We start from the raw sequence: 26,204 nt of genomic DNA, 5'->3' as shown, positions 1-26,204 counted from the left end.
ATCAGTGGGCTGCATCCTGCACTTTCAAGGTCAGAGGGTTAGTTCATGTTACAGGTAACTGATGTTTGTTTGTTTTACTGAGGTACAAGGGAGAGGTTAGAAACTCCAATGCAGGCTTTTGGTAAATATCATGCCCTTGCTGAAGTGCCTTTCTTTTTGTCAGAATGAGACTTCCTGTTGCTTCTTTCCATATTTCTAGAGATATTTAATGCAGGGGTGAATAAGACACAAAACCAATGTGTTGAAGAGAAAGAAGGTAAATAGACATGGTGGGAGTAGCAGAGGATGGTTCATCAAGAAGTGATGAGGAGAAAGTGGTGTGGGAGGAGCTGAGACCTGCAGAACTGTGATCCACAGGATGAGAGTTGACTCCTCCAGTTAAGGTGTGCCTTTGTAGAGGTTCTGCTGGCTTTAGACATCTGTTAAACAAAACAATTGCCTGCAGCTGTTTGTAGTCACAATAACAGTCTGGGAAAGATGGTGGTTCTCAGAGCCTTGCTTTTCAAAAATGAGGACTCCTGGAGGTGTCTAGAGACAATCCTTCAAAAATGGGACCAAGTAATTTTTTTTTTCAAAGTCACAACCCAAAATTGTAATGTGACTGTACCAGAAAGTGTGATTTTCAGTGGCAGAGTACTTGGATTCCACAATGCATTGCTTTGGGAGTATATGAGCTAATTTCTTCACCCTTGCTGGCCCCATTTAAGGAGGGCTCTTCCCTCACTGAAAGAATGTTGGGCCAATGGTTGGAAAACTTTGTGTCCTTTTGGTCTGTGCAGCAGAGGTGAGACTTCTTCCTGGTTCTCTGGCCAAGTCTTCATTTGAGGGAAGATGGTAAGAGTGGGGGGATAAAAAGCCTTCAGGAAGGTGGCACTTCCTTTTTCTGTGTCCTCTCAGGAAAAGATAATTAAGGCAATGGATTGGTTTCAAAAGAGTGTTTCCCACCAGAGAAGACTGTTTAACTGAAAAGAGAAACTTATCTCTGAAATGTCAGTTTCACTGATATTTTGTTTCACAAAAGTTTTTGGCAGAAGCCTGCTGGTAGCATTGTCACATTCCATTTCACTCTTTGAAAGCAAAAGGTGTTTTTCATTTTGAAATTACTTTTTTTCAAAAGTATGTTTGATTCTGTAATATTCATAAGGGTTTTAAATGAGAAAATTAATTTTTAATTTTTAGAATTGAAATAAAACATTTTGATTGACCCCAGCTTTGGTTTTGCCAGGGAATTTATTCTATTATAGATTTCTTTTTGTGTGGATTATTTCCAGTCCCATGCTAAACAAATTTCAAAATTGGAAGATTTTTAGAAAATGAGAGTTTCCAATTTCTATATAGTTACCATAACTGGGACTTTCTTCTCCCCTGGAATTCTGAGTCTATTTTCTGTTTCAGGACTGCATATTGAATTTAACACATTTCTTATCAAATCGTACTTCTCCCATTGTTTAGACTTCATATTATCTTTGGTGCAACCTGATTGTGAGAATGATCTCCAATTATTTGATGAAGTCCATGTTAAGTTTTGATCTGATTAGCTACATTATGTTAGATCCTATTGGAACTCCATGTTAAGAAATGGCATTTTCACAGGCAAAAGAGGAGAAGAAAGGGAAGGGGAGAGTTGAGTGACTTGGCCAGGGCTTTGCAGCAGTGTGGACTGGACTTAGAAACGCTACAAATGTGTTGTAGCAATTCACTGTAGGGAATTGCTAAAAGCTGATAGCCTGGGCTGTGTCTAGATCAACCCCAGCGATGGGCTGACATCGGTGGTCAGTCTAGAGTAGAAGCAGGAGCATTTAGAAGCTGTCATCGCCCTTACAAGTCAGTCTATAGGTCGTGTGAGATGGGGGTGGTTCTTTTCTGGAATTTACCACCTTTAGGTATAGTTTTAAGAAGCAGCAGCTTTGTGGGCTGTAATTAAGACTCTGGAAGAGAGTTTTTTGTGGTGATTCTCTCTGCTCACCCACAGCAGGTTAAATGAAGGGGTTAATAAGGTATTATTTCCCCACAAAAGCCCTGACGATGCATTTCCTCACAGCTTGCCTGCCAGGCTTGGCCTAGCTCTGTGGATCAAAGGCTGGTTATCGCTAATATTGAGCTGTTGTAACCTCTGTCCCCTTTGATTAAAGTGGCGCTGCTGTGAATTTCTCAGTTAATCACGCCTTGGCTCACAGGGTCAGCTTGCAACTTGGCAAGTTCAGAAAACTACAGCAGAGGAGAGAAAGGTAAAATGTATTATGCAAATGCAATTATGATTGAGTCCGACTCCATCCGGCCAAGGCCTTGTACTGCTGGAGAGGCTGGAGGGAGAAGAATCAATATCCCATCCTTCAACAAGAGCCTCTGGGCAAGGAAAAGGGAATGGAAGAGAAGACTCTCCTTTCTTCTTCCTAGAACTTCCCACACCACTGAGAAGAACAGGGTTTTGGGGACTCTGAAGCCTCCAGCAGGTGCAGTTGTGTTCAGACGAGAATGTGACCTCCCGGAGATTTTCCATCCCTAGAAGCTATGATTTACAGTTTTTCCTTGACTACATTGAAATGGGAGCTCTGCCAATGGGTTCGGGACCACTAATTCCGCTTTCCACTCCACATCACTTCCCAGAGCCTCAGGATGAGAGGAATCAGCAGGCATCATGGCAATGTGGATCCAATTTTGAAGCACACAGTAAGATAAGTGGGTAAGTCGCTAGGTATACGTGCAGGGCAAAAGATGAAGGTTTGAGCCCCAGGAAGGCCATAGTGTGGAATGTGAAATTCAACACAGTTGGCAGTGAATTAGGTTAGTGAACACAGCAGCCTAACCTTGTTCTGAGGCATAGGACTACTGAATAGAAAGAAGAGATCATGAGAGTTGAGCTTTTTTTTGAAAATCACTCTTTCCTGTTTTGTGTTTTGATTTCCTTACCTGCACTTTAGAGTGTGACGGATTGCCCTATCAGATGGAGGTGGATATGAGAGCTACTCAGGATATGGGTTATTTTTTATTTAGGAAGGTGCCCTATTCTTAGTAGTATTTTAGTAGTCTATAGAATCAGTCTGTCAAGAACTGGGCTATCTGCAGGCATGTGGTAAAGCCATACGTACGTGCAGAGATTTAATGATGTAGAAACACCAGGATGACGTACCAGTTTTGCAATCACAATAGAAAAGCTTCACTGAGCTCTGTACTTTCCTAGCAAATCCAAGTGAAAAAAGTTATGGCTGTAACTCCACTTTTTGCTATTATTATTGCATTTTCAGGTGTGTTTTTGCCAACCATCTATTTATCAGGGTTTAAATCCTTCTTTGCAGAGTTGCTCCATGAGAGGTGTGCAGCCTAGGAAAGGTCATAGGTGTGGCAGAGTGAGCCGTGGTTGTGAACAGTTCAGTAGCGCATTCAGGAGCAGAACCATGTGCCCAGAGCTACAGCTCTCCTGTGACGAAATTCATGCTTCTGGTGGCCCTGGTTGACTTTAGCATTGATTCTCAGATTCAGGAGGTTGCCTCTAGACAAAGGGTATTTGTTGTTTTCACTGACCTGGCAGCATCTTTCCATATCAGAACACAATCTATTGGGATCCCAAACGAATCTGCTAAATCATCACATTCCTACCTTTCTTCCTACTCCTAGGGGAAAGAGGTGTTTTCCTGTCACTACTGAAACCTGTTTTGCTTTCTGACTGTGATGGTGAGAAGAGGGAGGGAAAAGAATGAGATGTTTCTAGGGAGACTGGTGTTCAGGAGTGCTGGTTAAGGTGGCACAGGAGGATGTTTCAGCTCCAGCTGTGCTGCAGAGCTGAACTGGTGAGCTGAGGTGAGGGGAGCAGGCAGCACAGGGGGCTCTGCTGCTGCAGTGTGGGTCTGAGCAGAGCGCCAAGTACAGAGCGGGAGTGGGGAATGCTGGAGGAAGAATGAGCATGGCAGGGCATTCTTGATCAGACCCACTAATTAATTGCTTGCTCTTCTTTTATTTACTCCGGTCTTTCTATTTTTGCATCATTTGTTTCCTTATTCAAGTGAAACTGCAAGTAACTTCTTAAAATTTAAATTCAGAAGTGCTGGAACTGAGCTCCTGCTGGGGAGAAAGTCCTGGAGCTCTGCTCCTGATGGCTTTTGGGAAGAGATGACAATGTTTCATTGTCTCTTGCTCCCTTCCAAAAGCAGGTACCATTCTGCTCAGTTGGGGCATGTGGTTCTTATTATGCTATCAAACCTCACAAGCATAGGAACAGAACCACAATGCCTGCTGCTGTTTCAAAGTCTCCTAAGCTTGAGTTTTAGTAGGTAACACATACAGGCATCTTCACATTGAGACCTTTTCCTCACTTTACGTATATCTTTCCCTTGTGTGCTTCTCAATCCCTTTGCACTGTTTTGTTGCTCTGAATTCCTAACGTATGATTATTCTGATTTTTTAGAGATGTTAAAGACACAATCCAGCTAGTTTAAAGGTGTGACATGGTCCTGAGAGGGTCTAAATTAAAAATTGCAGTTAATAATAAAATATAATAACAATAACAATGCTAAATTACAGCTTTCCTGTCAAAGTGCTTTGGAAAGGTAACAGCAGTGGCACTGCTGCTTCATTGCATGGTTAAATTGTGTCTGGGAGAAATTTTTCACCCATGGTCATAGGAGAAGTTTATACTAGAATCAGGAGGTAAATAAGTGTTCCTGGTAGTCCATCTGTTCTATCATATGCTTCCTTTCTACAGAAAGTTTATTTTCCTCCAGCTTTTGTTTTCCCATGCACTGAATCTCCCTCTGATTTTCGTTCAAGCCTCCAAGAGAAGAAACTGGCATTGTGCTGTGAGCCAAGGATTAACAGAGTTTGCTCAGGCCCAAAATGAGTCCCTTCTGTGATTCAGTCTAAGCACTTGTAGGTTCACTGTCCAGGAGATAGTCATAAAACACACAGCCAGTGACACTGCTCCTCAGGCAGGATTCAGGATGGCTCTGTAGAACAGGAGCTGCACCTTGAACTTTCTCTGTAAACTAGTGTGACTGTGAAAGACAGGGTGTGATGGGCCAAAACCAAAACTCTTAAATCTCTGCTTCTTACCCCCCACACATTATATTTTGCCTGGTGAGAGTGAGGACCTTCAGCCAGATGAATCTTTCAGCATCCTTTCTGTGGTTTCCTTTGCAAATGTGGATCATCTGTAAATGTGATCAGTAAAGGAGCTAAATGAAATTAGTCTCCCAGGTCCTTTTGAAATCCAGTGGAAGCTGGGCATCTCTAACTATTCACTTAGTTTAAAAAATCTCTAGCAGTGATGTACAATGGGCTCATCAGAGCAGCCTTCTTTGAAAGACTTAATGCCATATTTCTGTAGTCATTAGTACCTGATCTCTGCAATAGTGGATCCCCCAGTAGTGCTAATGCAATTGATTCAGCTGTGGGTACAGGTGGAATTTCTGTTCAGTGTGATAGAGCACTTGGTAGGTTTTCTAGGCATGCAATGTTTTTGAGCTTTACAGAGCATGCAGGAGAGTTATGCCTGGGCAAACAGGAGTCATGGTGTGATGGGTCTGTGACTCGGGTCATTACAGACTCTTCAAAAGAGATATTTCTATGGACAGTCCTTGCCATAAAATACAGCATTCCCGAAGCTGCTCTGATGTAGTCCAATATCCCCCTGCAACAACCCAGTATACCAAAGTTACACAGGAGATAAATGCTATCCCCTTTAATTTAGAGGTCCAACACAAAAGCTTATTTCTTATTTATTTCATTAAATTTTTTCAGTGGTTCCTGTCACTTTAATGTCCTGCTTTCTTTGCCTGCATCTTCTACCCTACCTTCTTTCCTTTCTTCCTCCTCCTTCCTCTTGCCCTTCTTTTCCCTCCTTTCTTCCTCTCAGCCCTCTAGTTCCCTGCCTCTTGATTAAAATGTTGACTTTAACTTGGAATTAACCTGATTAATGTAATTGAAAGTAAAAGTCCGCTGCTCAGCACTTTGGGTGATGAGTGGAGATGGATTAAGAAAGAAAGCTTTCAGATTGAATACACTTCTCTCCTCTGGCTGTTAATTGCACCGTTTACTGGTACCTGACTCACTGACCGTCAGTGTTTAGTCCAGTTAATGATGATACACAGTCCATACTTTCCAGAGATAATTAAAAAACATTCCAGCAGACACTGCTGCAGAGAGCTTTTCTATCTGTCGCAGTCAGCAGGCCCCAGGGGTTAGGGGTTCTAGTATGTAAAGACAGAGTTCTCTGGGTGCAGAGTTGAGCTGGCCTGGGTTATGCAGGTGTTTTGAGGAGTATCATAGAATGGTTTGGGCTGGAAGGGATCGTAAAGATCACCTAGTTTTGCCCTCTGTTGTTGGCAGCAACAACTTCCACATGTGTAAAAGGTGAATTGTCCAGCTGTTGGGCTCAGACACACAGCCTACTCAGTAGCTGTCTCTTCTGTGCCAGTCTCCCTAGCTGCTGACATATGGGCTGCTGAGGCTGCAGCCCCACTCCAGCTGCTCATACAGACCATCACACTGGCCAGGACTTTCCAGGTCCCCAGTAGCTGATCCACCTGATCTGGAGAGCTGTTCCCAGTGACCCATGGCTGTGGGTTTCACAACTGGAGACTGGAGCTGATGAAACAGGATGGTAACTACTTCACGTGTTGGCTTTAGTGTGTCTGTCTCTTCACTCTACAATGTAGTGCACAGGTGAGCATGGAGGCTCTCTGGAGTTGGGAGTCTATTTTTGTACTGCTAAAGCACTTTGCCTAAGACATAATATTTTTAAGTAGAGTGCTCTCCCCACAGTCATTTGAGGTCTTATCCATAAGGGATAAGAGTTCAGTGAGAATTAGACATTTAAAGGCTTTGTGCATCTGGACGTAGGTCTCTTGTGGCATACTTTTACATCTGCAAAATAGGAATGCTCAGACTTCCTCACAGACAGGCAACTCGCAAATTACTCTGGACAGAAATTTACAGAAAATGCCTTGGCTGACATATTCTAGAGACTCGCATTCACTGACGTGATAGCAGAAAAAAAATTCTCCAAATATGAGAATCATTAGGAAGCAGACTGGCAAGGGGTGTGGTGAGAATTCTCATATTGCTGAAAGAAGTACTTAGGCAAAACAGGTAATCTGTAACAATGCCAGAATTGGTTAATATATTTGTTAATGACCTGAAAAAGGAATAAACATACAAAAGAGGAACTTGTAGGTGTGACAAAGGTTGGCATGCTGATCAAGATGAGGAAAGATAAGGATCTGGTGAGGCACTGACAGCAATGGACTAGTAGGTAACAGAAAAAATAGATTTACATGTAGAAGGAATCCCAAAACAATCTACTTCGACCTCCTGAGTGAGACACGTTGTACAGTTTACATTAAGAGAGTAAGAACTCACTATTTCAGCTGACACTTTGTTTCAACAGCTAATCACAGTAAATTAAAACAGAGGGCTGTATTTTCATCTGAATTTGTGTTCTAACTTCTAAGCCACTAGTTTTTGTTAAGCTTTTCTCTGCTGGACTAAAAAGAAGCCCTTTTATACATTATGTTTTTTCCCTGTTCAGATACTTCTATGTTAAACTCAGTGCAAGATTATGCACACCTAAAGCTATGATTTGCATTTCTTATATGCTTTATGCTGTCAACTTAGGAAAAAAAAGCTAGGTGTCACTGTGACCAGCTCAACAAACATAAGTATTCAGCATGTCCTCATCCACCCTCTCTTGTCCTGCTGCCATTTCCCTTTACACATGGGCTATGTTCAGTGACCTGACTATGAGCAGTGTTGAAGCTCTGGGGAAGAAGATGAGATTTTAATGAGAGGAGTGGGGCTAGTGTTTATATTACAATAGCAATGAAAGGCTCTCGTGAGATCAGAGCTCCTGTCATGATAGGACTTGTCTCTTGTTTTAAAACAAAAAAGTGACCAGATAATGATTTGGCTTTGTAATCCAAATGATCTGGAATTTGGGAAGACTGTTTCCTCACACATAGGAAATCACATATTTGGATTTTAAACAACAGAGGGGAGCAAAATGAGAACTGCAACCCTCACCTCTTGCCTGTTAGTCCAGCACTGGTATTGCAAGATCCTTCTGCATCTTGGGCAATTTTTACAATGGTATTTGAATACAGAAAAAGAGTAAGATGGTGGTTTGTTTTGTTGGTTTTTTTTCTATACTGTTTCCTATTTCCAAAAGACTGTAAGTCTGTATGTAGTCATGGTATATTTTTATACAGTGACATGAAACTCTAATAGTGGTTATAGTAAATGTTAGGGGCTACAAGTCTCCTTTCCTCTGATCAGGTAACTCCTCTAGGGGTTTAAATCTGGCCCGTTCAAGACACAGTGTCAGGGAGGCATCAGTCTGGATACCTAGCCAAAGCATCCAAAAATACAGAGTCCTACTTCTCTGTCTAAAGGCATGTGTTGTTTGGGGTTTTGTGGGTGGTGTTTTTGTTTTTTTCTTTGGTGGTGGTGGTTTTTTTTTGTTGTTGTTTGTTTGTTTGTTTTTTCTTTAAGTAGAAACTTTGAAAAATCTCTGGGAAATCCCAAGTTAAAAGAAAAGAAAAAGGCAAAACTTCGGAGTATGAATGAAGAGCTGTATCATGTCTCTGTTCCACAGCCTCTACCTTTTTAACTTTTTACTTTCCATTCCTATATCTGCTTTAGCATTTGTTTCACAATCTTTTCTATGGTTATCCCATCTTCTCTGATGCATCTCTCTCTGCTTTGTATCACAGCTGCTTGTACCCTTCCCACCAGCTGCAAGGACATTTATCTTTGTCCATAGCCCCAGGTTGTTCTTTATCAGATTTACCCTCAAGGCCATCCCATGGAGTATAAGGAGCACTTTTGTCTCCATCCAGCAACAGAAAAAACAAGACTCAGAAGAGCAAAGGGACTTGGGTAGGAGCCACTTAGCAAGCGTTTGGTACAGCTTGGTTTGACCAGCCCCTAAGACTAGGGGTTCTTAGTCACTTAAGAGCCGGGTAATCTTCCTCTACATTTTCAGTGGGATTTTTCTTCACTGAAAATTTTTCCATCATACTAACAGTGCTAAGGTGAAAAGAGGAATCATTTTCTTGCAGTGGGCTGGTTCCTGCTCCTGACTGACCTGTGCCCCTGGAAGTGGGACACAGATGCACCTGAGAGCATAACTAGGGTCCTTAAGACCTGGCCACTGGGTGAGTTTCCAAAGGAGATAGACCTGTCACAGTAGAGAGTAGTCCTGCTCTGGGTTGCCTTGGGCTTGACCTTGATGCTGCAGTGAGTTTTTGATGGTGCCTTAATGTGGCTAGTGGGTGAGGTTTGCTGAGACAGAGCACAGCAGGAGGATGATGCCATGGGACCAATTGTGCTGGCACCTGTGAGGAGGCCAGGCTGGCTGTTGTTTGCTATTCCCTGCACACACACAGGGAGCCTCGTGCACTAAGTGACATCAAGGCTCATTATTTTCATCAGATGCCACATTTGTAACCTGTTACCAAGTAAATTGTGATAAAATAGACTGGAGCAGCCCAGAGTCTGACACTCGTGCTGCGATGGCTGCTGTGTGCACAGCAGGCAGGTACAGAGCTTTACAGGACTGCTGGCTTCAGCATCCTAAAGGAGCAGGGAGCTCTCATGGTTGGCAGAGAGTTCAGGTCAGAATCAGCTTATGATGCATCTTTTTTGCAGACACTGTGTGCTTGGGATGAGGGTGAACTATGTCCTTCCAGTGGTTCCAGGAGGTATGTCTTTTACCTCCCTCCTTCTTCTTGCTAATGGGGAAACAGAGACAAGGGGAAAAGAAGTGATTCACCCAATGTCACATAGTAAATCTACAGCTTCATATTGTAGTTCTTCCCCCTGTGCTTGGAGACAAGAATGGGTCCCTCACAAGTTACAATCCAAATGGTAGGATGAACAGAAATGTATCTGCAGTTTTCACATTCTCTTTCCCCCAAGCTGGAGTCCAGATGATGTGTGTGACTTGCAATGGCAGCTGAGAGTACAGGAAAAAACCCAGCTTATTACTAGGGTTTAGTTTTCTGTCTTTAAAGATTCTTAAAGTCTGTCTAGGATGTTCATGGTTTTGAAGAGGGACTGTGTTTCTGTACTAGGAGGTACCAATTGTTTCTGTTGCTTTGTCCTCCCAAGCCTCTGCCTGCTCCACAGGCAGAGACAAATATATTTGCCCTACAACATACTGTGAAGCTGTATTAGGTACTATCTTCACTTTGTATGTGGATAAACTGAGGCAAGTGGGAAGCTAATAAATTTCTGCAAGGATTCTTCTGTGCCTTTGAGAGTTAGAAAGCTGGGAGCAGGAGTCTCTCCAGAGCTTCCCCCCCGCCCTGATCTAAGATTTCTAGCCTGTTTCTGAAATACACAGAAGAACATGCTGTGGTTTTAAAGAACAGATGGAACCTTTAGTGGAGATCAAATCTTCCAGTGCTGTGCATGTACAGAATTGAACAAACACACTTTATTTGGCTTCTAAATAAATATGTTCTTACAGGATTTATAGATGCTGAATAGGAAATACTAAAATGTTTCACATGTGAACAGTATGTGTTACTTGTGGCACTGCAGTGGAACAAGCTGGAGGTAATTATAATGACAGTTGTAAATACAGAGTTTCTTGGGAATCAAAAGTATTCCGTGATTCATAATAGTTTGAGAAGTTTGGCTAAACCAGAATGAAGCAATTTTAATAGCCATGTAAATGTATCACTTTGGCAAAATTAATATTATATTAATTTTAAAGCCTTTCTGCATTCTGGTGTTTTACAAATAGAAGAAAATATTAAAGTGAAAACATTTTCAATAGAAGTATAAACATTTATCAGAAAATAAGCTGGTAATATTTGCTTCCTGGTTTTTAATTAAAAATACCTCTGGCATAGCTAAATTATGAAATACTTTACTGATATGAAAAGTACATTGTGAGGTGGAGGGACAGTGCATGAACACTTTTTCTAACTTTAGCTTTGTGCATCTGGACTCCAGTTACCAGCTAACTAGCTCTTTACTGCAGCACTTCTTTAATGCTTACTGATCCTTTATAAATATAATAGAAGGTGTGCTCTACTCTCTGCCCCAAAGGTCTTACAATTTAAATTGGCAGTTCAGAAGAATTATCTCCCTATTTCAGGAACTGGAGCATAGCAAGATCAGTGATTTGCTCAAGGTGACATGGAACGTACAAAAAACCAGCACCAGCTCATTCCCCTGTCCAGTTGAGATCCATCCTCCAAGTTACCCTTCATTTTGGGGGTACCTGAGCTGCCTGGCTTTACTGCCCTAAGGCTTGAGGTGTGGACATGGCCAGTGGCTGGGGATGGGAGTGGCTGGCCAGCTCTGCTGCAGCTGTCACTGCTCTTTGCTGACAGTTGCTGTAATCCATGGTGCTTGCTTTTATGGTGCTAATTAATCTCTTTTAATTAATGAAATCCTTCTAGTTCATGTTCCTCCCCTTCTTTTCCTCTTTGCCTCTCTTCTGCTTCCACAGCTGAAACCTACAGTCCTTGAGCAGGGGCTGATAAAATCTCCAGCCTTTAAACATCTCTGTGTACTCATCTGTGGCAGTGCTGGTGGCTCCATCTGCTTTTCTCCTTTGGTGCGGTAGCAGCTTAATCTTCGTGGCCTGTTATCTTTGAAGCACACTTGATTTCTCAAAAGAAAAACAGCTAAGCATTTTAGCACCCGCTGCTTTCCTTCATAGGCTGCTACATGTCATTGCTGTTTAATCATGGCCTGAGTTTGCAAACACTGTATATGTACAAAGTACTCATTTGAATAGACTTAATGGCCTGATTGGGACAACACATCCAGATAATAGTGCTTGCCTGCAAGCACTCTTGTTACTCTCTCCTCTTGTTACACCAGATTCTTACATATATGTCTCTCATGTGTGGGCCCTCAGTCCTTACAGGCTTCAGTAGGTACTTTGCATCTGATTCAGCCCAGCCTTGCACTCCTGATCCTGCCTTCTGCAGTGTGTTGGGCATGTGAAAATACATGTGCTTAAGAACAGCTACTGGCCACCTCACCTGGATGGTGTTGAGTGCTTCCAGCTGTATCAGTGAGAAGAACATTCAGTTCAGCCTAAAAAAGTTACAAGAGAGCAAAAACTTTAGACTTCCAGGGAGGGCAAGGGTAGTGTGTGATCTTTTGTGCTGTGATGCTGCAAACAGTCTGTTGAAGTAACTGGGCCCCAGCATTGACTCCCACACTCTGAGAGCAGCAGCACACAGCAGCTTAAAATAAAAATACAATGGCTTGAGAAGGATGACATGGGGTCAGAGCTCTCTGCTGTCCTTTAAGCTACCAATAACAACCTCTTCTGGGGAGTGAGTCCAGCACTTTTTATTAGAAGAGCTGTTTTGGTATCATGGGCAGATGCAGTTTTCTTATAAGGAGGGACTATACAGTCCTCATATTGCTTTCTGTGTATTAAGCCCTCTGCATATCCAATGCTGCAATGGCTCAGTCCAGCATTAAAAATTGTGGTCTTTGTAACATTTTAGTTCCATATTTTCTTTTAAATGTCAGCAGCAGGAGACAAATTATTACACTAAGAAGTAACTTTCATTTTAGAATGGTGCTTTACTAGCTATGTAACTGAAAGGTGAAAGGGTTAAAAGGAAGATGGAAACCTTCAGTCATCCCTGTGATTTTTTGCTTTTGGGCTTTTAAGGCAGCTTTTTGACTTGTTGGACACTTGTAGCTAGCAAGCCCCATTACTGGAAAGCTCATCATCCAAATACCACTTTTCATCCTCTGCTGCTGACTAAGTTAACAGCCTATAGAGTCAGGCTGTTCTTACAAGAAAAGGTATCAGCAATAGTAGTGCTCATGATAGTCCACAACGATCTCCTAGAACCACAGAACTATTTTCCCTGATTGCCAGTATTAGTTATATTGCAGTCTGTGTCCTTGATATGCTCAAGTACGGATGATGATGGCCTGTACACCCTGAAACCCCTGGACTCCTCCTCATAAATCATTATCAGCTGCATCACAGTGCAATTCCCCAATAGACAATGAAGTGGTTTGACATTTTCACACTAGGAACTGATGACCTATTGTGTTTTAGCTTAGCGGTAAGTTGCCACATACCAGCAGAAGATACTTTGAAGACAAATGTGTGCTTCAGAGAGGAACTGACTATGCAGAACAATGTCCACAGCAAAGCTGTAGTGCAGGGACACGCTAACTGAATTCTTTGGCTAGCAGAGAGAGTTCCTTGAGGCCAAAGTATTAAGCAAACTTATAACAGCAAAATACAGGGTGCTCCTGTAATGGGGATGTCTCTTGGGGTAAGCAAATGGAAGTCCAAAATATCCTTTCATACATGGAATGAAATCTTTATTGCCTATCTTTCTAGACAGTGAAGGCCATCAGAATCTCCATAAGAAAGTCTATTCAAGACAAAAGTAAATTTTCTGACCTGATTGTTATCAGGTCTTCCACTATCAAGACTATTTCCTATCTGATTTCTTCTGTCATGCCCGCTCCATGAAGGGGTAATTTATTTCTGGTACCAAGTAGGATCATTTTATAATATTTATTTTTCTGTTGTTTTTGTTATTTATAGTATCACTACAATATCTGAGTGACATCAGCAATACTTGTGGTTTCAAGGAATTCAGGATTCCTAATACAGAGAAACTATAATGTACTGAAAATTATCTTAGTCAGATGCTCCATTCTGAGTATTATCTGCAACTTGAGAGAATTAGTTTGTAATATGAGCCCTTTTCTGAATATCTGAAATATGAGATTTTTAAAGGCCAACAAATGACACTTGTATATTGAAGTTTCACTTTTTAAATTCATTGTTTTCCCCATCACATTTCAGATGAAGCACAGGGAAGAAATGAACAGAACTAGCAGGGATTCCTGAGGTCATTGAGTTTGGTTTTTTTCCCATGGGAATACGACTAGGCTTTTTTTGACTAATACTGTATTGTAGTGATTATAAAAAGTGAAGGGAGTGGTTACTGTTTCTGCATGCATGCTAATACTTGCTCCACAGGCAGTTACCTAAGAGTCAGTGGTATAGATTATTGCAGACTGTACATCCTGCAGATCAGCTAAAATCATCTTTGTCCATGTAAATTACTCATGAGATGAAATACAAGATTATCTTCCTTTTCTTACATGGGATAAGGAACAGAAAACATTTTTTCATCTAAATTCCTCTATAAAATATTGGTTATTAGTAACAAACAGGTGCTAAACAGCACACTTAAAGCCTGATTGAGAAACACTACCACGGTTGGTCATGGAAGGGATTTGTAAGGGTCCCGTGTGACTTAAGTAGTCCTTTGTCAACTGAGTCTCCTGATCAGACAGTACCTTCCACCACACACTAACATTTACCCATTACTGAGTAATTACTGAGACAGTGGGGCCATAAATAAAGATAAATATGTAGACACAGATTGCCATTAGATCAGGTATTTGTTTCTTGCCTTTTGTTGTTCAAGATATGCTCTTTAGAGTTATTGTTGTCTGGAGGTCAGAATAGATCTCTCTCCCTGGCTTGTATAGAACACCTCTCTTAAGTAAATTCACACGGTTATTCCAATTTGTCCACTGGCCTGTGATGCTATAAGGTGGTTGTGGAATTGTAATCTTGGAAGATTGCCTTTGGGATAGGGAGGGGTACAAGGAAGCAGCCTAGTATATCTCCCTCCAAGGTGTCCTTTAAGCCTTGGAAGGATCTGACTGTAGCTCCAAATCAGGAGAGCATGTTTTTGTAGTTTGTGGTATTCAACTAAACCTAATATGCCATCTGATGTGCTGGAGGGTCTCTGTGTATCTGAACTACTAGGTGTGTTCTCACCTCTGTGTACCATGATAGGCAAGGCAAGGATTTCTGCCCTCTTTAAACTGAACCGTGGTGGGGTTGGGAGAGGTAAAGGCAACAGCTTTTTGCCAAGAGACAACTGCAGTAGTTCACCAACTCAGACTTTTGCTGTGGCGTCCCTATTGCACTGACAAGAATGAAGAGAGAGGTGTTTATTTGGAGAGACGTCTGCAGAAGAAATGCACTTAAGCCTTGTTCTTGAATATTCCCAAAGGTTAGGAAAATCCAGAACAGGAATCCAAAACTTTGAAGTATAGCTCTATTTTCATCAGATGAAATAATACTGCAGAATAGTCTGACTTGGAAGGGAGCCACAATGATCATTGAGTCCAACTCTTGAGTGAATGGCCCCTATAGAGATTGAAGCCACAACCTTGGCATTATTAGCATCTTGCTCTAACCATCTGCGCTAATCTCAGGCTCAGCTGGAAGGGTCCAACAGTGCAGTTCTTCACTGGACATCAAGTGTGAAGGAAGAGTTGTTTCTCTTTCAGAAGGGTACTTGAATGAGCAGAGCTGCTGGTGAGAGGTCTAAAATCTGCAATGCTAGTACAGTATCACCACTTCCAGGATTTCTTTGTTTTTAAGCTGTCTAATGGAGGAGGAAAATTTAGTTCTACTGGCCCAATTGGAAAATACATCTTCTGTTAGATTAAACCAGAATGCATCCCACTGTTTTATAAGCAAACAAGAAAATGTAAAGAGCAGCCCATGCATCATCTGTAAATCTATACCATGCCGTAGAGACATATTTCTGTCTCTTATTTAAAGGTGGAGATATGTTTTGGGGTCTGGTTTGATGGTTTTTTATGAGGAAATTGAGTGTTTTCAAATCCTAAAGCCACAGCAGGCTGGAGAGAAAAATGGGGTGGTGGAGCACTGGAGTGGACCGTATTGGGAGGTTGTGTAACCTTTGTTGTTGTTCTTAAAAACAGGACAGACAAAAAGGTTTAGTACTTTAACAGTGGTTGGTCCTGCCTTGGCAAAGGCATGGTCTTGTCAATCTCCTAAGGTCAACTTCAGCCTTATTTGCTGTAATTCTGTGAAAAAATAGAATTGTTGTTGTTGTTGTTATTATTTCTGTTACTACCATTTGAGGAACACTTCTCAGAGATCAGGCGTTGCCTGGTGCTGTACTTTTATGTGAGAGAAGGATGGTCTTGCCCTCAGAGAGCTTACAAATATGAGCCAAGAAGCAATGGCTAGTATGGACAGCTGAGGGAATACAGTAAGGAGCAATGAGATGCTATTGATCAGCAGGATAGGCAGTACTCATAATACATCAGCAGCCTAACTGCTGTCAGATTTTTGCAGGCATCATGGCTAAGGAGAGTTTGAAGGAGGATAATGAGGAAGCTTTGCAAATGAAATCTCCAGGCTCCCACCATCTCTGCTCCAGAGCTGGGTAGCAGTGGGATAACGGTTTGCCTCCCACTTCTGACTGTTCTTGTGTCCCCACCTGCCACTGCCCACTCTCACTGAGGGCACAAGTGGCCCTCTTCCAAACTTGCTTCTACCCTGTATTGTTGCAGGATGGCAGGAGACAGAGCCAGAAAAAGGCCTGGCCCTCTATCTCACATGCTGTGGGATCTCTTCCAGTGACAAGAAGTAAAGTTGATGAGTCTGTATTGAGACAGTGAAGTGACCCCCGTGCTGCTCCACATAATTAATAAATAAAGCACTGGGGGAGTTTTTGCCATGCTGGCTGCTATGACAGGGCTGTCTACGGTGCACTTAAGCATTAAATGACCAATTTCTGTCAGACTAACTTCCCAAGCCTCTCTCTCTCTCTCCCTCGCACACACACACAAAGCTAGCTTCCTCGCTCCCTGCACTTGGAGTTTTTCAGCAACTGATGGCTCCTGGTTCATTTCTGTGGAATTAATTGGTCCCTGAATGAATTCTGTTGACAGGGCAATTTATCATGTGTTTGGGTTGACAGTGTTGGATACCGGTAAAGGGGGGGAGTGGTGTGTGAGTAGGATGAGGGGAGATGGACAGGATGGGGGTAGGTGGGAGGATGAAGAAGAGGAGGAGTAGAAGAAAGGAGAGGTGGAGGAGGAGATTGCTTAAAAAATAAAATGAAAGAAGAAAAATCCTATTCCTCTTTGGCACTCTTCATTACAACTCAGTGCAATGGATAATGCATAAGAAGGTTTGGGAGAAGAAGGGAAGAGGGAGTGCCATTTGTCTTGTAATGGGAGTCATGATGCTGCTTTTCCACAATTTGCACCATAGCTTGGGAGGAAAAAAAAAAAGGAAGAAAAAATCCCAACAATAAAAGCTCATAGTTGTTCTGTGGTGTCTCTGGGGCTCAGCCAGAAGCCTCCACCTGTAATGCCTACATCTCTATTTCTCTCTCATACCAAAGTGACTGAGAAGCTAGGGACATATCTGGTTAACCCTCAAAATCCTGATAGTTGCCCAAATACTGTTTCAGTAGGTACAAAGTGATGTCTAGCACCTTGTGATGCACTGGTATCCGTCATTGTCAGGGACATTCAAGAAGGAATCACATCTTGCAAAACAAGTTCTGTGATTTGGGTGCCCAGTTTTCTCTCCATGTGGTTCAGAAAGGGGTGCCTGGTCCCACATATGCCACTGATGATCCCAGGTTACATCATTTCACATTGTCCAAGATTGAGACCATGCAGGACTTCCCGATATAATTAAAATACATCATCATTACATTTTCATTAAAGTGTCATGACTCTGGCATATGGATTCAGTTTCTAGTCAGAGCAATGTAGATGACCATTTTAGTGCTTTTGACTTCACAGCTTCTGAATGCAGAAGAGTGGTTATGCATGCACATGCATGTGCTTACGCATGGATAATGTTAAAACAAACTGAAGACAGAAAGAAACTCATTTTGGGTGCAACAAAAGTATTTGCATAACTATTAAATGGATTTTAAAATTATGTGTCTTCTAGGAGTCTTTGAGTGTCCTAAAGAGATGTATTAAAGACTTGGTCAGGGAGAGATAGGTTTGTGAAATGTTGGTTGTATGCATGGGTAGAGGACAGGCTTCATTAGCTTTAACTTTACCTCTGTCTCTTCCCATGGGCTTCTCTCCACTGTGAGTGGGATGTATCAAAATTCTCAAAGCTGAGATCTGTGGAAGAGTTACCAGTAGCTTTTCTGCTCATGTCACCACAAGCGGCATTAAGTCAGAGCTCAGCATTTCTGAAACAGCCATCCAGAGCCTTTAGCTGCAGACTAGTGGGGCCCGTCTTGGTTTTGGAGCACTGTGGCTCAGTTTACCAGCATTCAGTCATCATCTTTGTCTTGGGACCCAAGGTTTCATCAGTCCAGCTGTCAAAATGAGTGCCCATATCACAAACAGCCTGGAGACAGAACTGGAATTTGAGTGGCAAGCCCCAAACTAGGGATGGTGAAACACAACGGTGTGTGGTAGATACACACTCTCTCTAATTTTGTTCAGTCGTATTAAATGCAAATGCAAATATAATTCTCGTTTGGCAAAAATGATGCAATCGAGCTTTGAGGAGACTGACTGCTTGTTTATGGTAGCCTTTACGCTGTTGTTTTTATGCTGGGTTTGGTCAAGCCTCTAGTCTGCATCCTGCCAGACAACATATGAGCATCAGAACTTCTAGGGTGCTAAAACAAAGTAGGCTGGGTGAGGAGATGTAGGAAGCCAGCAGCTGTCGTAATAAAACTTCAAAGGATTTGAGACAGTCTTTTTGTAGAGCCCCCAAGATTTCTGCCAATTAGAAAGCTATGTAAAGTTACTGTGCTAAGAGCAAGCACACAGGAAAGAACATAGGCGTTGTCTCTTTTATTTAGAGTGATTCCACACATGAAGTCTAAATTCAGGTTATTTATAAAGGGATTTTTTTCTTCATTAAAAGTAAGATTAGTAGTATTACAGTTTATAAATACGAACAAAAATGAAGGACATATAGTTTGGCAGCAAAGAACTCTGCAACATAGTTTGATCACAGTTTAGTATCTGAGAAGATCTAGCACCTATAAGTTGATACCAGGTAAATTCAACCAGAAAAAATGTGCACATTTCCAACAGTGCAGGTAATCAGCTGTCAAAATATTACAGTTAGGGTTCACTGTATTTTCCAGTAATTGAACCTTTACAGTTACTAGCAAATGTTCCTCAGAAACAGATTCTTCTACTTCAACTCCAGCTATTGGACCCACAGCAGGAATTAATTCAGAGCAGCCCTATGGGTATCTCATATCAGAGGCCAGACAAGATGATCACAGTGCAATAGGAGTCTCCTCTGGGGTAGCTGTGGCAATGAACTTGAAAACAGCTATCTTAAAAGTCAGTGCCTGATTCCAGTTTCACTTGCACTCTGTTTACATGAATGTAACTCTTTTGACTTCAGATGGCTGACTGACAGTGGTGCATACAGAAGGTAAATCAAGCTTCTGAGAAAAATGGTTATGATCAGGCTGTCCTGAGCCAGTGAGGTGAACATGACATAGGACACATTAAAGGAGTAAATGGGCATATTTTCTCCGATAACAATGAATCTTTGAGACAGAAATACAAACATTTTTATTAAAAAATTACCCCTAAAAATTGAAAAGAGTAAAACCTGAAACAATACAAATCTTTCTGCATTGTGAAATACAGATGAAAAAACTCCTGAAGAGGCAATGATTCAAAACTGAACTCTGTATAAGACAGTGGAGACAAAATGAACCAAAATAAGCTCCAAGAGGGTTGCATTTAGAACTAACCAGGATATAATAGGTAGCTAAAGCAGCAAGACAAATTACTTGAAATTATTCAATATGCAGCTCCTGCAGCAGGTCTCACGACTAGAAATGTAAGCCACAGCTGCAAGCTGTTTCCTCCCTTCTAATGGTATTCCTGTAGATTTAGGGGTATAGGATTTGTGAGACATGCTCGTGTTTTGCCTGGTTGACCATCTCTAGCAGTAGTCTCAACAGATTCTTTACAGGAAGGTAGAACTGTGCAATGGGCAGACACAGGAATCTCCTACAGTTTGTTGTGAGCTCACATAATCTGCAGAATGCTTGTTGAGTGCTCATAACCCTGAATTATTTTCTGTTTATAAAATGTCCAGTCTTTTGTGGAATCTTGGTAACTTCTGGTGGTTACAAATTCAGTTGGTCAAAATACAAACTGTTGAGGAAAAATTTTAATCAGCTTTTAATTTGCTTCTTTGTAATTTAATCAATCGCCATCTTTTTCTCGTGTTCTTGTGACCTGCAGAGTCTGGTTCTGCTAAGGAAGCCTGTAGCTTATCTTCTGGAGAGTGTTCAGGAACCATTTTGACGAATTCCAATTAAGAGTCTTTCTGACGCCAGGGGATGCAGAGGTCAAAGGATGCCCTGAGCAGCACAGCAACAGACCATGAGGAGCACAGATAAAGGTAAGAAAGTGTCCCAATTGTTAAACTGAACAGAAAATTCCTGAAGACATGAAAAGCATTTGAATTTGGAAGGATCTTTGAGTGAATGGTGTAGCTAAAATTTCTGCCTGGAGCCTTGAAGAACTACGTAAATATTCTTGTATATTTGGTGGAGGAAGCAATAACAATGCTGTGCCTCGTTTATGCAGTGACTAAGCTGTAATGGAGGTTTACAGAAGGTTGTAGATGGTCTAATCAGAAACAAGAGGGTTTTATTCATGTGTGACTTGTAAGAAAGAATTATTGTGGTTGCTCGAAGATAAAGATCCCTGAGTGCCTTCTGGTGTGCTTGTGATTCAAGCAGGAGATGGCAATGGTCTGCATAGCAATTTGTCTTTAACCAACTCCATTTATGGTTAGTAAAACGAAATTCAGGGGACTGACCTCACGGCCAAGCAGATAGTCAGGAGCAGAACTGACAGATTCTCACTGACAGTCAGCCTCTGTCTTTAGCACAGCACAGGTAACTTGTCATACCAATATTGCAGCATTAACTGAGCTTGATAGGAACTCTCCAATGAGCCTGAGTGAGTTAACCACAATGTAGATGAACATCCTGCAGGATTGAGAAAAGGTACAGAAAGCAGAAAAAGGTAAAATCTCGTTGCTCAAATTGAGAACCATAATTGATTGTACGTACAAGTTGGTTGCTATCCATATAATGTATTTTCAAACACTGGAGTCATGCCTGCATTCACAGCAGAAACTTCCGTGAGTAGCAGTCTGCTACTTCGGCAGCCCAGAGAGCAGCATGAAGGAGTTCTTTTGCACTGTGTTTATTCAAGGGACATGAAGTCCTCCATGGAGGAGGTATGGCTGGTGCTTTTGGTTTTAAACTGTTTCCTCTTCTCCTTCTAACAACCATTTTCTTCTCTCTTTGGCTTCTTCAGTCTGGGTTGTATCTTAGATGACTTGCTCAGCATTTGAATAAGAGGTTGACAAAAGCTCATTTTGGGGGAAAAATATAATATAATGGGAATAGATGGTAGAAAAAAATGTTATTATTTTGGCCCTGCTAACCAAAACTAGAATCCTGCCTTTTTTTTTCAAGGTTGATCAGTTTAGGAGCAAGCCATATTAGACAGACTGCCCACTAGTTTTGGGTGCCTAAGGAGTGTCAGGAAAAATATTTTCTGTCTTTGCTAAGCAAACCAGCTGATCAGTGGTTTATAGATTTACTATGCTTTGAAATAGGGTTAATGGGACAAAGTGAGATGACCTGCAATCACAATACCTACATCTGAAGAGAAGGAGCATAAGGAAGTTCTTGCATCTGTATGATTGTTGTCAGTATGTATCTCCTCTGTTAGCAGCATGGGGTATTTCAAACTGAGTGTCTGTTTTGGCAAATTAAGAACTGTTCTGGAGCATAAACCATAGTCTAAGCTTCCAGCTGCCTTCTGAGGCTTTTGGTTGGCCATTTAACGTGGGCTCTGATACTCACTGTTAGCATACACAGATACATGTATATTGCACAAAAAACTCATGGTTCGTGCGTAAGCAACCAAATAATCCAGGCTCAACTTTTCTGTGTTCTGAGTGGTTGTACAAGGGAAGAGATACACCGAAGCTTTGATTTTCCTGAATTAAAACCTTTGTAGTTCAGAGATGACAAAAAAAACCTAGTACCCTTGCCAATGTATGACTCACTTAGAAGGAAAGACTCCAAAAAGCCTTCTAGTCACCTTAGAAAGGAACACAAAAATGATGAGGCCCAGCCTTGTGACATGACCACAGAAACATCTTCCTTTCCCTGCATACTCTTCACCATGGGTCTCAAATGTTCTGGTGTCTCATTCTCTTCTGAGAGAATGGGTGATATCTGTGCTCAGGCTCAGCTTGGGAATGCAAACAGGTCTCAGAGCAAATAAAGATTTTTTTTTTTATTTTATTTTTTTTTAGTTTTGTTGTATTATCCAAGCAAAATAGAAATGAAGACATACACACGAATAAACAAACAATAGTAAGTCAAAACAGGCAATCCATACTTAAAGGCAAAACTAGAAAAGTACATTTGATAATACTGGAGATATTGATATAGACTGTGACAATTTCCCAGAATCAAACACTGTTCTGAGTTATTTTTAGTCTTATTTCCACTCTCTCTCCCTGTGGTGGCCAATTAGCCTGTGCTACAAAGAACAAAGAGAGTTCTGTGGTGAGACAGGCCCTAGTACCAGAGACATCTCCCAGGTTACAGTGAGAAGTGTCCCCCAGAATGCTTTGTGTTGCTATGTTAATGTAACCCGGTTCTGCGTTCCTGGTTGGCCGCTGGCCTCTCCGCCCTTTTGTTACCTTATATGTCCTTGCCCTAGAAGGTTCTCCACTCCAGGTTCTCCCCATTGGCCCTTGCCCCTCGCCAGTCCTCCAGAGCTTCCCCATTGGCTCCCATACCCTAGTCCCGCCTGCATACCGCCCCAGTGCCATCAGATCATTGGTCACTGGTGCTTGCCTGCTCCTGTACTTAAACCTGGACCCTTCATTCTCTGTTATCTTTGTCACTGGACTCCTTCACGATGGTGTTGCAATAAACCTTCATCCATGGAAGTCTACACAGAGACCCTTCCTGCCTCTTTGCTGCTGACTCATATTACTGGAGCCATCCGTGTATTTGTGTGTGCCCGTGTGTGTGAGTGTGTGCTGGTCCAGCCAAGCGGCTTCACTAAGGAGATGCTTTTGGGAAGATCGCAGTACCTTGTGCTATGGCACAGAAGCTGCGGCACTCGGGATAGCGACATATCTCCCCTCCTTTGGTGGGAACTTCACATCTGGCGCTATGACCCAGAAGTCAGGAATTTCAGAGAATTCGCCGCCAAGGAGAAGAAAAGTTCTGTATCACCTGGATGTTTCACAACAGTGGTATTTTGTGGGCTTTCTCCCAAAAATATTTTGCTGTTGAGAGTTTATTTTGTGGGAGTTCTTTGAGACTTCTGTAGTGCGCCAGGAGCCTACTATGTTACCTGCTGTGCAAACACAAAGCAACAAGGGAATTTCTGCTGCACATAGTAGTATCTAAATCTACTGAGAGTGATCACCTGATACAGGCAGAAGGGAGAGAACAATTAAATAGTTGGAGCACAGGGTATAATTTAAGTTTGTTCTGATTTATACCAAAACCTAAAAAGAAGTTGAATGGTGAATATATAATCTAGGTGGCAGAAGAACAGGGTGAGAATTTTCCTATTCAACCTAAACCCCAGAATTTTCAAAGAAGAGCAAGTTAAAAATAAATAAATTAATTAAAGCTAAGGTCTGAATAGATAGAGAAAAAAAAAAAAGATGGGTAGATTTTCAGGGATCTTTAACAAAAAATTTCAAGAAAGCTAAAACTCAGTGTATAATGTGCAACTGTGTGTCTGAACACTTTTCAAAGTCTTCTAGTACAAATACTGAGCTGTACATATTTACATACCTAGCTCACATTTGGACTCTTTAGAAGTGCTGGTGACAACTGCAGAAACTGAGCCTTTGGAATATTTTGACAAAGGTGAAACCAAATAACAAAAGATTGTACACTTCAGAATACTGGCCAGTTTCTCATATTTGTTGGGCAGTGAACCTTCAAAGCAGAGTCCTGGGATGGGAATAAACCATGGGAGGAATTCCACTTCTGTGTGCCTCTGCAACAAGAAAAGGTGCTCATGATGGGGAAAGTGCTGGGCTGTTGGTGATTCTGGGAAACTTGTGGTTTTTGGTTAGGTCCTTGAGTATGAGCTACGTTTTAGAGAGCTGCTTTTGGGAATCTTGGCCAAGTGTCTCCCAAAACAGTGAAATTAATTAACGGCTTTATGGCCATTCTTTGGCCTACTGGTGTGCTTCTGTGACCTCTCTGTTAGCACTCTATTTCTACAATGCAGCATTATAAAGTTTCTCTTCTATTTTGTCACAGTGTTTCCCAATTCATTTGCTTAAACATTGTATGTATTACATGAATGTATTCCCCTGCCAGAAAATGATGCAGCAGGTAGAGAACCTGTGTTGAAGATTCATTATCTTTTCTTTCATTTACTTTCTCAAGAATCTTTAAAAAAAAAAAAACAACCAAACTGCAAAAAAGCCTAGCTAGGCTAATTGATGATGGTTCCCTTTGCTTTTATCCATACCTGCATAAAGGGCAGGAGGATCCAGTGTGCTGGCAGAGCTGGTTAGAGTTATATGTTGTTCCTTTGCTGTCAATGATCAGGTGAGCAGCACTGACTGAGTCACTTTCCCTTTCAGTTTTGTCTAATGATAAGTAGGTTGGTCAGGACAGGAATGATGTCTTACTGCATACAGTACATAATGCACAGTCATTGTCTCAGTATCTGTAGCTGATAGCTCATAGTCTCAGTTTGTAGCGTTTCTTTCCAAGACTGCAGCCGTTGGCTATGCTTACTTTGTGTACTCACTCAGTACCCTGTAACCTGCCTGCTAAAAGCAGTCTTTCAGCACTCTTTTCAAGACCTCAAACACTGATGTACAGATCGTATTTTGACCTTATATGTGTAGCCCAGTAAATGTGTATATGAAAGCTAATTAGTATCACCTAGTCAGTGTTTTACCAGATTCATCTCACATGAAAACCTGTGCTTTGTATGCCCAGTTTGGCAAGTCTCAAACACTCAGTAAGTAAGAATATTTACACGAGCTTTAATGTCATAAAGAGCTTTTCTGCAGTTTGTTTTTAAGCTTTTTGTCTTTTATTTTTGAGCCTGTAATTGACACTGGATGGTAGAACCAAAAGAACTCACAACTGTTTTAGGGAGGCTGAGATTTCAGTCTTTTATCACATATCCTTCTTGGAGCAAAAGCAGAAAACTTTGATGAGACTTGTAAGGCAACTGTGAGAAATAGTCATGTATCATATTCTGATTTTGAGAGAACTGTTTGGCTACTGCACTGCCAAGATAATTACAGTGGTACCTGCAAACAGTGTAAGTGGCATACGATGGCAGAGCTGTTCTGAGCAAAACAAAGTAGAAAGAGAAAATACAGATACCTGAGATGAGATTTGTTATGAGGTGCCTAAGAGGCAACATAAATCCACCATCAAGCAACAGCTCTGTGGAAGAAAAGGTTTCTTGATTGGTTCAATGGCAACCTAAAGCAAGTATGCAAATGAGAACACTACAAAAAACAATTGTAAATCAGTTTTTGGAAAGCAAAAGCAAAAAAAAATTGGCTCTCCTTTTTTGGGCACAGAGCAGAGTGCAGAACTTTCCAGTGAAAACTGGACAAGTTGAGATGTCCTATGAAGTTCTGCTTTCATTGCGGATTGTTCCTGGGGTATCATCAGCTCCTAAGCGCCAGCTCCTCTCAAGTCCTGTGGTGTGAGCTATTGATCTTTGCTGCCATTTTATTCCCTCTTTTATGCCTTTATATGAAATGCTTCCTTTGACATGCAAACAGTTTGAAATCCCCTTCTTTCCTAGCAGACAGGTAGAAATACCTTCTATGCTTCTCCTCAGTGAGTGATCAGATAGGCACAGCAGCTTTGGAAAGGGGTTTGGAATGTGTCCTGTCTCTCCTCTGTGGTATTGTGGCTTAGTTCCCAGAGCCCCAGGGATATAGCATGTCACATTTACTGCTCCTGCTGCATCCTTTTAGCCACCAGAAAACCTGCAGTTTAAGAAATTCAAAGAGCTTGCTTAAGATGTGAAAAAAGCATTTCCAGAACAAAAGGTGATGCCAGTTCCTTGCCTCCCACCAGAGCTATGAGGAAGGAACCAAGCTGCAGATTGTACAGAAAGTGAGAAGGGTAAACTCCCCCTTTCTCATTCCCATCCCAACCCCAACCCAGCCCCCAGTAAGGCTTCATCTCTCTGGGAATGGAGTCCCTCTGAGCGTGATGCTGAGCCAGAGGAGTGACAGGTGCCTCCTGATATGCCTAAATGAGAAGAACCAATCAGAGGAGCCTGCCCAGCTTTTGTTGTCATCTGGCTTTGCTCACGAAAGATGAGTTTGATTGACAGATGCA

The 26,204-nt window shown here is 41.8% G+C and overlaps 1 long non-coding RNA gene across 1 annotated transcript in view; it reads left to right on the top strand.

Moving 5' to 3' along the window:
- The window catches only part of LOC125329774, a 157,569-nt gene that overhangs the window by 45,076 nt on the left and 86,289 nt on the right, over positions 1-26,204 (top strand). The window contains exon 2 of the long non-coding RNA XR_007205269.1: positions 20,050-20,209. This is a non-coding gene — a long non-coding RNA (uncharacterized LOC125329774). The remainder of the gene's footprint in view (positions 1-20,049; positions 20,210-26,204) is intronic.

The sequence above is a fragment of the Corvus hawaiiensis genome, chromosome 8, assembly GCF_020740725.1.
Source record: "Corvus hawaiiensis isolate bCorHaw1 chromosome 8, bCorHaw1.pri.cur, whole genome shotgun sequence".
In the NCBI taxonomy this organism is placed as follows: domain Eukaryota; kingdom Metazoa; phylum Chordata; class Aves; order Passeriformes; family Corvidae; genus Corvus; species Corvus hawaiiensis.
This window is presented reverse-complemented; position numbering and strand designations above follow the sequence as displayed.